Source organism: Myxocyprinus asiaticus, chromosome 11 (genome assembly GCF_019703515.2).
Source record: "Myxocyprinus asiaticus isolate MX2 ecotype Aquarium Trade chromosome 11, UBuf_Myxa_2, whole genome shotgun sequence".
NCBI lineage: Eukaryota > Metazoa > Chordata > Actinopteri > Cypriniformes > Catostomidae > Myxocyprinus > Myxocyprinus asiaticus.
Genome location: NC_059354.1, coordinates 20,921,684 through 20,936,404, shown reverse-complemented (window position 1 = coordinate 20,936,404; position 14,721 = coordinate 20,921,684). Strand labels below are relative to the sequence as shown.

At 37.3% G+C, this 14,721-nt stretch overlaps 1 long non-coding RNA gene across 1 annotated transcript; it reads right to left on the bottom strand.

Moving 5' to 3' along the window:
• Positions 1 to 607: 607 nt before the first annotated feature.
• LOC127447899 (uncharacterized) lies at positions 608 to 2,788 on the bottom strand. Its single transcript, XR_007898431.1, has 3 exons — positions 2,423 to 2,788; positions 2,218 to 2,306; positions 608 to 1,943 (listed from the first exon to the last, which is right to left on the bottom strand). It is a non-coding gene; the product is annotated as an uncharacterized LOC127447899 (long non-coding RNA).
• Between the last annotated feature and the right edge of the window lie 11,933 nt (positions 2,789 to 14,721).

Here is a 14,721-nt window from a genome sequence, read left to right as displayed (position 1 = left end):
AAACTATAATTATTAAAATAATTATTAAATAAAAAAATAACTAAACTGTTGTGTTCAATAGAATATTATCATATTATCATATTATCAATGCTTTTTGTCTTGGTCCAGAACCTGTCATAGGAGTATTGGATGTGCGTGCATTTTCACGCTTTAGTCTTAAAAATAAGCACAACAACAGCAAATCTTCCCCAGAACATGAAATAAGTAGGGTCAGATTAGATTGTTTCATGGTAACCTGTAAGTTAATTATAGTAATTACATCTTGTTCAATAAATAAGAAATTATGACTCCAAGAACTTGGCTTCTTTGTGCAGAATAAAGGCAGCTTGTCCCCAGAAATCAATGTTTAAAGCATAAACATTGCTAGACTTTATTTAGGTGGGCTTTAGCCCTTCAAAATTTGATCTCAGCACCCCTAAAATTTGTACTTCTATTATAATGCATTATAAGGGTATTCTTAACACATTATAATGTATGCATAATGCCTTAGAATAAACATTATATGTTGTATTGTCTCATTAATAATTGTAACAACAGTTAAAATATGATATAACGTTTAAGATTTCAATGCATTATAACACACAGTCAACACCATGTTTTATCCACATTTATTTTAAGTTATAATGCATTATAGGACTCATAGTTTATGATGTATTATAAGTTTCATATTTTAGCATTGTTTATTTAAGATCAAACTACACAATATCTTCCTACAACTTATGAGTGGTCTTTTACCACTTTAAGTCAAATGACAAATGCATTGTCTTCTTGTATTTATAATGTGGTCATAATCATTCATAAGTGGTCTTTGTCTGCTTTAAATAAAGTAAAAATGCTACAGTATGTCTTCTTATAAACAGCCATAAGATATTATGAAGTGGCTATAAGGCACATTTGCTTTGAACATTTTTACTGCAATATTGTATTTATTTATTTTGTATATATAGATGTCTTATATTTCTTTTCTCTCTCTTTTTATAATAATGTGGCAGAATCTTGAAGAATGGATGAAAACAGGTTTAAAGGTCTACAAGGAGAAAAAAATCAGAAAAATATAACCTCAAAAATAAAGGGTGATTTATGGTGGCTAAGTTGTTAAAATAAATAAATAAATAAAAATAATGGTTAGTTGCCATCTCATGAAGTGCATCTTAGAACCCTACTTTTCTGCTTGTGAATCAAAGCAATTGCAAATTTGTCTTCTACAATATCCTGTATTTGTGTTGTTCACATCCTTTTAAAGTATTTGATTACTTTGTATACATAACTAAAATATGCAATATTTTAAATACTGTACTTAAGTGGCATGTGTTTATAAATATGTTTATTTCATTTTTAATACTGATATTCAAACAAAGGTTAGCAAGAGTTTAGCAATTTTTAAAAAAAAAAAGTTTTTATTTGAATTCTATGTTCTTCTGGCTCTGAAGCAATTGTAAACTGAACTGAGAACATGTGTAAAATTTAACTAAATAGGGTTTGAGGCTTTTGAAGTGGATCATTAGGCTGTTGAGTTGAATCAGAATCCCACTGAATTGAATCAGGAGGCTGTCTGTATGCTATTGAGGTGACTGATGAGGTTGTTGAGGTGGATATTAAGGCTGTTGTGCCATTAAGCTGTTATTGGGAATTAGGAGGCTGCTGAGGTCTGTTAGGTATTTGATCTATGTTATTGATTAGATGATCAACCTTATGCTTTGATAGCAAATAAGATTTTTTTTTTTAGCATTTTTTGGTTCACAAAAATTGTTAAAATTTTTTTCACATTCATGTTCAGCACTATCCTTTGCAAGCATTTGTAATCTCTTCTTTATAACAATGTTGGTCTCCTCTTCATGGAAGTCTTCATACAGAGACTTGTAAGATGTCTTGCAGCACATACAGAACATGTAACTAAATGTCCATATAACTGGTATGCCACAGAGTAAGCCCAAACTGATTTCCTTAAAAAGAAAAAAAAAAATCAGTTTATCGCAACTCAACCAATTATGTGAAAAAGATCAAATAAATAAATAAAATAAACGAATACCATATGTTCACTTCCATAAAGTAGTCCTAGTAGCTTTGTAATACAAAGTCATTTTTAATTTATTTCTAAATATTTAATATTTATTAACAAACTTAAAACAGCATTAAGGCTAATATATTTTAGACTATTTAATTTAAGTTATTTAAAATAATTTTCAAAATCATAATATTACATAATTAATAGCCTACCTGAGAGAAGATGTAAGTATCACGAATTTGTTTTGAATCCTCATGAGTCTTTCTTTCCTCCTGTTTACAAGGAAGTTGATCCTGCCAGGCTGTAATGTTGTTTGATGTTAAATACAGCAAACAAAACAGTCCCCATCAATAAAAACTGTAACGATCCATAATGAAGAAATTACAAGTGACTTTAAAACATTAATGCATAACATACAGTCAAATGAATTGCATGCCCATTTGCCACAGCGCACACGGAACCCCTCAATACACTTCTTATCCATGAAAGTTAGAATGAGAAGAAGTGCTATGAATGGTAAAAACATATACATCAAACAAAAAACCGTGGTATGAGGATCACATGGACAAATAAAGTCCAGTTTGAAAATGTATTGAAAAACAAATAAAAACACAAATGCAAATGCAAATCCGCTGCCATGTGCAAGCAGCGTCATCACCGAACCGGTCTCAAAGATTGGATGAGTTGAATGTGTCATGTTGACAGATCCTCACACTTCAGACACCTTTAATTTACTGTAAAGGCTCTGCAGTCTGCTACCCATGAAAATAAGCTTCCACTCAGTTCTTTTACCGACAAGCTGTGAATCCTCCCAAATGATAGACAGTGGCACATCCTTTCAAGACCTCCTTTGACACACCCCCAAGTAGTAACTTCAGCTGTATGGAATCAGATTTGTTCCAAAATGAATGAGAGTATTTTTACATTTTGACAAAATGAAAAATATATAAAGAGAGAAGGAAATTAGAAGAGAACAGTAACCTGAGCATGCAGGCAAGAAATGTCTGAGATAAGAACAAATCTTGGTACAAGGTTTTCATCTGATACCTACAAGACTGAGATTCTGGCTTAAAAACAGATCCTTAAAAACAACTTACACATACATTTAAATAACCACATCAATAACCAAACACATAAATGTTGTTATAACACTGTGTAACAATTTTTATTTATTTATTTATTTTTTGGTTCTTGGGTAGTAAGTGTTATTTCCTAATTGCTTATGCCTCAAAAGTATAGAAAATGGCTATTCCCCACAAACTTTGCTTTTGTGACCAGGACAGTGATATTTTGAAATGTACCTATTTCCAATGAGAAAACAGGCGAATTTGTGTCTTTTCGTTCAGATAAAGTCAGAAAAAACAACGTATGAATCCAAATTAACATGTATTTATACTAAAGTAATATAAAAATGACTACAAAAGGTTTAGAAGTGAGTAGTTTTTCGAGATTTACGATTATACTGTAAATCACTTTCACGAATCAGCCCCCAAATGTAGTCTCCCATCATGTTCTTATTATGCTGTCCATGGTAGTGGCGTTCAAAGTCCAGTATATCCTGATGGAAGTGCTCGCCTTGCTCCTCCGATTACACTCCCATGTTCTCCTTGAATTTATCAAGATGAGCATCAAGGATATGGACTTTGAGGGATTTCAGAGGTGGAGCTGAGTAGAGAAACCCATACTACCCCAACCAAAAAGACCTTAACGACTTGATTAGAGATCTTGGGCTCACCAAGTCCAATGCCAAGCTTTTGACATCTAGGCTCAAGCAGTGGAACTTGTTGGATGAAAGTGTGCAAGTCGCAGATCCGAGGAAGTGTCACCAACCTTTTTCCAGCTTCTTCACCCGTCAAGATGGGCTCTGCTTCTGCTACAATGTGACCAGTCTGTTTGAGGCAATCGGAATCACCTGTAACCAGAATGAGTGGCGCCTCTTCATTGACAGCTCATCCAGGAGCCTCAAAGCCGTGCTGCTCCATAATGGTAACAAGTAACCGTCTTTCCCCTGGCTCACTCGGTGCACCTCAAAGAGGATTACAACAGCATCAAGACCTTGCTGGACGCCTTGAAGTATGATGAGTACGGCTGGAAAGTCATAGGAGACTTTAAAATGGTGGCATTCCTGATGGGTCTCCAAGGCGGTTTTACAAAGTTTCCCTGCTATCTTTGCCTTTGGGACAGCAGGGACACCAAGGCGCACTACCAAAGGCAGGACTGGCCACAGTGAACCGAGTTCTCTGTGGGGAGGAACAACATCAAGTGGGAGCCACTGGTGGACCCCCAGAAGGTGCTGATGTCACCACTGCACATCAAATTGGGCCTTATGAAACCATTTGTCAGAGCTCTAGATAAGGAGTCGGCAGCCTTCAAGTACCTTCAAGACTTCTTCCCTAAGCTCTCTGAGGCAAAGGTCAAAGCTGGTGTCTTCGTCGGACCACAGATAAAGAAGATCCTGGAGTGCAATGAATTCCCCAAGAAGCTCATTAGTAAGGAGAAAGCGGCTTGGAACAGCTTTGTCGCAGTGGTTCGGGGCTTCCTGGGCAATCACAAGGCCGAAAACTATGTGGAGCTGGTTGAGACTCTGGTGAAGAACTACGGCACAATGGGCTGTGGGATGTCCCTCAGAGTCCATATCCTTAATGCTCATCTTGATAAATTCAAGGAGAACATGGGAGCGTACTTGGAGAAACAAGGCGCTTCCATCAGGATAGGACTTTGAACGCCGCTACCAAGGACAGTATAATGAGAACATGATGGGAGACTACATTTGGGGGCTGATTCGTGAAAGTGATTTACAGTATAATCGTAAATCTCGAAAAATTACTCGCTTCTAAATCTTTTGTAGTCATTTTTGTATTACTTTAGTATAAATACATGTTAATTTGGATTCATATGTTGTTTTTTTCTGACTTTATGTGAATGAAAAGATACAAATTCGCCTGTTTTCTCAATGGAATTAGGTACATTTCAAAATATCACTGTCCTGGTCACAAAAGCAAAGTCTGTGGGGAATAATAGCCATTTTCTATACTTTTGAGGCATAAGCAATTAGGAAATAACACTTACTACCTAGGAACAAAAATTCTGTTACATAGTGTAATCGATCGTGCCTAGAGACTGCAATGACAAGATGAACAGTGAAAAAGGAGTTATATTTTGGTCTGTTTTCACCCAAAACCAATTGGATCACTTCAGAAGACTGATTATACCACTGGAGTAGTGTGGATTACTTGTATGCTGCCTTTATGAGCTTTTTTTGCTCCAAGGTTTTGGTCACCTTTACTTGCATTGTATGGACATACAGAGCTGAGATATTCATCTAGAAATCTTTGTTTGTGTTCAGCAGAAGAAAGAAAGTCAAACACATCTGGGATGGCATGAGGGTGAATAAATGATGAGAGAATTCTCATTTTTGGGTGAACTATTCCATTAAAAATAAAAATAAAATCTCAGGCAGAAATATGACTCAAATTTAACACAATTGTCTGCCCTTACTTTGAAATATAGCAGAGGTAAGATTTTCTTTCAAGGGACTGTTGTAATGATGTGACATTGATGTAACTCTACCAACCAACCAACCAATAAATAAATAAATCAGCAGTGTCATGCAAGTGTTTAGTCTTTCTGTCATTTTGGAATAACATTCTGAAAACCAGAATCCAAGATTTTTACTTTAATGATGGACCATCAGATCACATCTTTAACTTGATCAAAACAGTTTATTTACTGTTATCAGTGTCATATTTGATCTGCAACATTTTTGAACGTCACACATTCAGCAGAAATGACGACAGGAAAAGACATAAGCTTGGCTTGCATTTAAATTGTCATTTTATGAAAAAGTTAATAAATGCCTTTAATTGGCATAATATTGTAATATCTTGTACAGCATTTTTCTTTCTGGGGAGATAATAAAAAAATAAATAAAAATAAAACGTAGACCACATATTTGTTCCAGTAGTTTGAAATAAATAAATTTATATATATATATACATTAGTGATGTGGTTTGACTTGAATTTCGTATATGTGAAATTATTTAGTCTTAAACTGCAAACCAATATTGAGAATGGCTTATGCCTTATTTGTTTATATATATATTTGCTGCAACCTTAATTATGTTAATTCAGTATAGTGAGAAAGACTGTTTACTTGGGAGTTGCCTGTTAGTTTACAGAGAGAAGAATATTGGCCTATTAATTTATGTTGTGCTTTAGCATTTTTGAGGATTCTGTTTGACACTTGATAGAAGTATAGACTAACATACTGTAAATAGATAGAACTGTTCAGAGTTTTGTTTGATTTTCTAAAAACTGATTGGAATCACAGCTGATCGGATTGGATCAGCAGAACTGCTCCCTCTCTTTACCTCCGGGTCTCTCTCTCTCTCTCGCTCAGTACACACACACATTCACAGGATGGGACGTTTAACACAGTCAGTTAGTACTCTTTGTATGGTGGAATTTAATAATTATTTACATAAAGTCATCATCATCATGGCATAAAATGTTTTTCTGCTTATTTTTATCCCTGGTATTGTTTTTCCTTCATTTACAAGTTATGCCTTGTGAAATATGTGAAATACCAGAGAAATAGTCTTTTTTTATTTGTATAGTGCTTTTCGAGATGTAGATTCAAAGCAGCTGTACAGGAAATTATGCTATAACAGAAAATAAAAATGTAATGTCTTAGTCGTCTATTTGATAAAAATGTTATTGTAGATTATGTCTTAATAAGTAAATAATATTTGTATTTAGACTCCAAGTAAACAAGTCAAAGGCAACTGTGGCAAGGAACAAAAAAACTCCATAAGATGTTGGTTAATGGAGAAATATAACCTTGGGAGAATCAAGACTCATTTTGGGGACCTGTACTCTGGCTAAACAGCATGAATATAATGCCAATATTAGTTATTTATGTGTAGAACAAGTCATGGTTTAAATTAGTAAACTAAGTAAATGTTAGGGGCCAATGTTTAAACAAAATTATTTTGTATGAACTGTAAGACTAGTGACAAAGTCTTTGAAGTCCATAATGTATTAACTGTGGAATGCAGTTATGTGCATACAAATGCAGTGTCCTTTGTTATTTGGTTGATGAAGGCTTTAGTTGGCAGTTAATTAATTGTCTATGTGTTCCATTTTAAGAAAGTAGTCCATTCTTTCACCAAGACAATACAGGCAACAGTCAGTGAGGGGCATCGCAGTCCGGCTGGAAGCTTATGGCAGGTAATTTTGGTGAAGTCCACCCTGAGTCCAAGGTTCAGACAGTGGCACATGAAGTATCCCATGACTTGGAGTTGGCATCAGTTCATCCTCTGTGAAGTCCATTGTAGTAGACTGAAGTGAAGTCTGGCTGGCACAGACTGCAGTTGGTCATCATAACTCAGTGACATGTAGCAGTGGGAGTCGGACTTTAGGCAGGACCGGGGCTGGATCTGGCAGGCTCTGGTAACCTCGGGATATATATGAGACAGGGAAACAAATAGAATAATACAGTATTAGCATAGATGCCATTCATTTTAAAGCTGCATTATAGAATAAGAGAAGTGTTTCTGTTTCCTGCAGACCCAACTAAAGCAGCATAACTATGAGTTGAGGGATAGATTATGTGTATGCCTGGCTGAATAGATAAGTCTTTAGTCTAGACTTAAACAGAGAGAATGTGCCGGACACTGCTAGGAAGACTATTTCATAGTTTAGGAGCCAAGTACGAAAATGATCTCCCTCCTTTTGTAGATTTTTATATTCTCTGTATTATTAGCAGGCCAGAATTTTGTGATCATAGTGAATGTGATGGTGTCACGTTTAGTATAGATGGATTATAGCTTTATAGAGGCCACTTAAGGATTGTGGAGCTAAACCATTCAAAGCTTTGTAAGTAATTAACAGAATTTTAAAATGAATACGAAACTTAACAGTAGCCAAAGTAATGATGATAAAATGGGGCTGATATGATCATATTTCTTGGTTATAGTCAGCATTCTAGCTGCTGCATTTTGAACCAATTGAAGTTTATTTATTGAACCTGTAGGACATCCTCCCAGTAATGCATTACAATAATCTAGTCTTGAGGTCATGAACGCATTAATTAGTTTTTTGGCATCAGAAACAGAGAGCATATGTCATAACTTATCTATATTTCTGAGGTGGAAGAAGACTGTTTTTCAAACACTGGAAATGTGTTTTTCAAAGGATATATTGCTATCAAATATAACATCTACATTTTTCTTTTTTTTTTTGCTGTAGAAGACGATGTAACAGTATATCCATCGAGACTCAAATGATATTTTTGTGGCTTATTTTTAGAGGTTTTTGTTCTAATAACTAGTAAAAATGTCATTAGAGAGCTCTGAAATTATAATTCTTACTAGAAAAAAATCTATTGTAGATCTCTTTAATTGGAGTTTTTACTAGTGAAAATGCAATTGCAGAGGTCTGTAATTGAATTGTAGAACTCCACAATTGCATTCTTACTAGTAAAAATGCAAATAGAGAGCTCAGTAATTGGAAATCTTACCAGTAAAAATCTATTATAGAGCTCTGTAATCTATATTATTACTGGTAGAAAATATATTGCAGAGCACTAATTGAAATATTACTAGTAAGAATGCAATTATGATGAGTAATGCTGGGAAAATTAAAAGCTAAATGGGCTTGCCATATACAATTGCATTCTTAAGGCTGATTCATACTTCTGCGTCGAACCTACAGCGTAGGCCCAGCATAGTGGCCAATGAGTTGGTTTGCATTTATAGTTCTGCTTTGGTGTGTCTGCATCATTCTGAGAGTACACAGCCAAAATGCTAACAATATGTTTCAGAAATAAACAAAAGCAATGCAAGCAATGTCATTTCTGGATTCAAAAATATTTATTAAATTATTGTAGCATCAAAAATTAGTTCAAAGTATCTGAACATATTGAAATGTAGGTACATATTATTTTTTATACATGTTGCCTGCATTGCAAGCAGAAAATAATTGAGGAAATTACGGTTTGCTTGCACTTCAGTTGCTTAAATAATAATAGGCCTACATAAATATTTTGGCATACTTTCACGTTCTGCGCTGAAAATAAAATCGTCAAATTAATTAATAACTACTCGCCTGAATAAAACAAAATGGGTGTTGTTTTAAAGACTTTACAATGCATGTAGGCAATATAAGCAACTCTTACCAGGTGCCTTTTAATTTGCTGACAAATTAGAAGTATTCCGTTTCCATAACTTATGATTATTTACTGAACACATAGCCTACTGTCAAACATATGGCCAACTCACCGTGCCAATCAGAAAATTTGCGAGTAGAATACAAAACATATTATTTCATTCACATATCAAGTTAATATCAAGTAAAATCCCGGAGAATAAAGCTTTTAGAGTTTATAAGCTGTATACAGATATCTTTTGTTGAATTTCGCTTCATGAAACACAAACAGAATAAAAAAACAGCAGATGCTCCCAACTAAGACAATTTATTTAATGGTCACGAGTCCAAATACAATGTGATATGATGCATAAATAATGTTGGATAAAATGCGACGCTACCTCAGATATCCTTGTTATCATCCTGGGGGTGGTCTCTGTTTAAAGCAGACCAATCACAGCTGTTGTGGTCTGCATCGATGCGACGCGCAGTCACATTTTTAAGAGGTGAAAATCAGGCTACGGCGTAGGGTACGCCATAACCGCCATAGCAATACATAGCCTGTGCCGTAGCTTACGACGTAGCTTCAACGCAGAAGTATAAATCGGCCTTTACAAGTAAGAACTCCAATTAGAGAGCTATGCAGCTGCATTCTTACTAGTAAGAATTGCAATTAAAGTGCTCTACAATTATGTTCTTACTAGTAAGAATTCCAATCATGTAGCTCTGCAATTGCATTCTTACTAGAAAGAATTCCAAACACAAAGCTCTGCAATTAAAACATATCTTTAATTAGATTTTTTACTTGTAACAATTCAGTTAGAGAGCTCACCATTGGGATTTTTTTTTACTAGTAAAAATTCAATTGAGGAGCTCTGTAATTAAAAATTAATGGGAGTCAGTGGAAACATATGACAATAAATATTAAATTGTAGAGCTCTGTAACTTGAATTCTTACTAGTGAAAATTAAATTTGAGAGCTTTTCTGTGAAGTCCATCACAGTAGACTGAAGTGATATCTGGCTGGCATAGGCTACATCATCACTCAGCGACACGTAGCAGTGGGATTCGGACTACAGGCAGGACTGGAGTTGGATTTTCTCAACTGGATTTAACGTCAAGATCTGCACCTCTTACAGTGGGTGGATCTGAGTTTTCTTCTACCCCCTGTGGTGCTCTGGCAATCGCGGATTACTACCTTCACCGTTGAACAGCAGTGGAATTTTCCTCCTGTGGGACAGCAGGCAGATGATACATCTTTGCCGTTTTCACTGCTTCACAGTGAACAGATTATTTTGCGGCCTGTGGACCTCAATGGAAAGTATCCTTTGAATTATTGGATTGTATTGGATTTTTTGTAAGCGTGTAACATAAGCTTTACAGCCTGATTGTGTTTGAATGTGTATTTGTTTTCTGTGCAAAATCGTAAAAGAGCCATTTTATTAACAACATCTTTATAAAAATGGCGTTTTGCAAATGGTTCCACAAACGCATGAAAACAAGTATATTTCCCTCTGTCTGGCAGGCATGAGCACAATTTTACATACAGCGGCGCTCATTGAGACTGATTGTGTTCACTGTGAATGCATGAATTTCAAGACGCTTTGCTCTTGGTTCATTTTTTGTACTGAAAGCCTAAGCCGTCCCACTTTCCTCCCACTATACTCCTCCTATGGCTTCAGAGGAACCGCACGAGAGAGACGCATGAGGATGGGGAATAGAGCATGGAGATTTTTTAATCAGGATTTATTGCCGACTCACACCCCTCATCACAGGCTATTCTTGAGATTTGCCTTCGAGGGGACTGCTTACCAGTTCAAAATCCTGCCCTTTGGCTTATACCTGGCTCCTCCCAGTTGTTGATGCGGCGCTCACTTCTCTGAGGCTGAGCAGCACAGTCAGAGGAACAAGCATGCAAAGAAAGAGGTCAGAGACCTGTTACTTGCACATTTGGAGCGGTTGGGACTGAAAGTCAACTGGTTGAAGAGCGTGTTAATGCCCATGTCACTGTCTAGCCATTTGAAAAACTCCCACATTCCTGTACTCGCTGTATTTCTAGCATGAGTGGCTTTCTGACCAGCTGTCCAGCGGTTTTAGGTTCTGATCAGAACCGACAACATGGCGGTTGTGGCTAATATAAATAGCCAAGGGGGAGTTCTATCACAGCCATTGATGAACTTGGCACACCAGCTTCTCTGGTGTGAGGAGATGGTCCTAATGATACATGCAACACACGTTCCAGGTCACCTGAACCGTGGCGCAGGTTTGCTCTTGCGACAGGGCGTTATAATAGGATAATGGAGACTTAGTTCTCAGACAGTTCTTATGATATAGGATCCATTCGGGGAAGCCGAAATAGATCTATTTGCATCACCAGAAACAACACTGTGGTACCTTGTTGCCTGTGGTACTCCCTGACTCATGCCCCACTGGGCCTGGACGCTCTAGCCCACAAATGGCCAGCGGGATGCAAGTATGCATTCCCTCCCTTCCACTTAACCAAGTATTGTACAAAATTCAGGAGGATGAGGAAATGGTACTGCTGGTTGCATCAGAATGTCCCAACTGCCCATGGTTCCCAGAGTTAATACAGCTCTTGTAGATGCCCCTCATGGAGGATTCCACTGAGCAGAGATCTGCTCACGCAGGCGGGAGGCACAATTTGGCATCCACAAGCAGAATTGTGGAAACTTAATGTGTGGCCACTGAACAGTGACCGACTGATGCACACGGGCTCTCACTGATTGGTGTTCTTCTCACGACGAGGACCCTGTACAATGCAACATACAGCCACACTTCGCTCTCTGCAAGAACTTTTAGACATGGTTGTCACCCTGTCTATGCTCAAAGTGTATGTCACTGCCATAGCAACTGGACAAATTCCACTGGGAGGTCTATTAATAGACAGACATCCTTTGTTCTCACAGGCTCACCGTTCAAGCCATTGGATACAATGAGTTTACGTGTACTCTCATTAAAGCCTGCACTGCTTCTAGCTTTGGCTTCGGTAAAATGTTCAGTTCAAAGAGTTTGGACCAAGATTATCATAAGTCATTCTTAAACCCAAGAAAGACTACATGCTGAAAATTTTGACCACTTCCTTCAGGGCACAGGTAATTACCCTTCAGACTTTCTCCATGCCCTACCTTTGCTTCGGATGAAGCGGAGAGGCTGCACAAACTGTGTCGATCGCACAAGGCAAATAAGACAATCGGATCTTTATCACAGGTTGCTTTAAAGGTTTGGCTGTCTCCAAACAAAGGCTTTCATATTGGATAGTGGATGCCATTGTGCATGCATACGACTCACAAGGCATGCAGTGCCCTATTGGAGTTAAAGCTCACTCCACTAGAGGCATGGCCTCTTCGTGGACATTGTCTAATGGTGTTTCCCTTGAAAATATCTGTCTAGCTGCAGGTTGGGCTTCCCCTAGCACTTTCACTAAATTTTACAACCTGGATGTCTCTGTCTCATCCCATGTGCTTACTCTAAAGGAAAGCTAAACGATGTATTCTGCTGCATACTACAAGCTTATTTATACATGGTCATCCCATAAGCCGCAGCCAGCGGTCACTTTATATACATTTTCACTACCTATTTGGTTAGTGCCTAATATACATATTCACACATGTCAGTGATTTAAATCATCCTGCACAAAGTGCTATCTGCCAATTAAAATTGGTGAGATTTTAAAGAGTTTTAGAGATTGGTTATGCCTGCGGAGATAACACAAAGTGGTGCAGCATTTCATTCTCTCCTTTCAGGGAACCATGGTTTAAGTCATAACCTTATTTTTTTTAATCTTTGTAAAATAATCCTTAGAAAACGTTAAGGGTAATAGATCGCTTTAATACAAGTGTCTTTCAATACAAGACTGAGGTACAGTAAGATCTGAATTTACATACACCACATTCTGTCGCATGCATTTATTTACCACAGCTGTAAGCACTCGGCTGTGTATGTGTATTGCTGTTAACCCTTTAGGTGCAGCTCACTATATAATATTATATAATAGGGTGGTCACAGATGGCTGCAAGAAGATTAACAGTGGTGAAGCAGGTGTGGTGGTTTAAATCTAGTATTAATAACAAAATGGTCATGGTTCAAATCCCAGGGTTACACATACTAAATGTATCCCCTGAATGCACTGTACATCATTTAGGATAAAAGCATCTGACAAATTAATGTCAATGAATCCACTGATAATCAGGGAGAGAAGTTAAAAAAAGAAATGTTCCAATACAGAAGCTACTTGAGAAAATGTATTGCCTACTAAAATTAATATCAGTTACATAAAATGTTCTACTTTATTTTCTCTCTTAACTTTTCCAATAAATGGGCTTATACCCCAGTGTCTCTACCTTTTAACCTTTAATCTTTAAAAAGAGAGTAAGTACAAATAAAGTGTATGTTCCAAAATGTTCATTCAGCCCTTCCAACTAATGTGCCAGAAGTCTATCCAAAGCAGCGAGAAACAAGACCTTCGGCCATGCCTTACACCTCTAAAACCTGTCGTAGGATCCAACCCGGTGAAAAGTCCTTCATATGTACACTCTGGACTGGACTTATAATACACCTGCGCCTGCAAACAGGTGAGCACCATTTAATTGTGACAAATGTGGAAAGGCCTTCTGCACAGCCCACCTGCTGAAGATCAGGCTCTAGAGTTAGGTGAGGGCAGGTATTTCTGTGCAACATGCCACAAGCGATTCAGATCTGTGTCCATATTAAAGCAATATGAGAAAAGCTGGGTCACTCTGCTGTCACTTTTGGTCTGAGGCCTTTCCCTGCTCATCTAATCTGCAGCTGAAACTGTGCATACACAATGGAAAGCAACTCTACCATTGCAAACATTTATTAACTTCATATCATGGCTTCCTCAACTTCACTACAATCAGAAGTCAACACCAGTTCCAAAACAAGTGCCAAAATCAAGAGTTGCATGAAAAACTCATAATAATATATTTATTAAATATGTTTTGCTATATTTTGGCATTTGCATTGCCTTACCATCAGAAATCAAATGTGAATTGTGGGTTATTATGAATAAGTGTTTTGTAGGAAATATAAAACACTATAGTAAATAATAATAATGTTATAATAATCAAGAGAGGATGACCTATAAAAATGCTTATAATAACCAGGAAAAGCATTAAGAATAAAAAGCATAAATAAGCATAAAGAAAATAACAGTAATTGCACTAGCATGTGAACGGTGTTAAAAGAGCATCATGGTTGCAGCATACAGTATAAAGCATGATATCTGAAGCCCAGTACACATGCATGTGAACCTGGAATCAAATTCCCCAAATCGCCCCCAGTGCTAACCGACGCGGCCTCAAACCTGTAGGTAGAAGGACCAAGGCGGGGAGCCGCTGGGGTGGCTTTTCCTCTAACGAAGGAAAGCCGCGACCACAACGTTGCCATGGTCATGCTCTCGCAGTGAGAACATGACCCATCCACGAACACTGTCTCCACGTGGGCAGCGCCCAAGCATGTAAGACAGCGATCGTGGCCATCGGAAGTGGAGAGGTAACGAGAGAGAGAGAGGGAAGAGAGAGAAAAAAAAA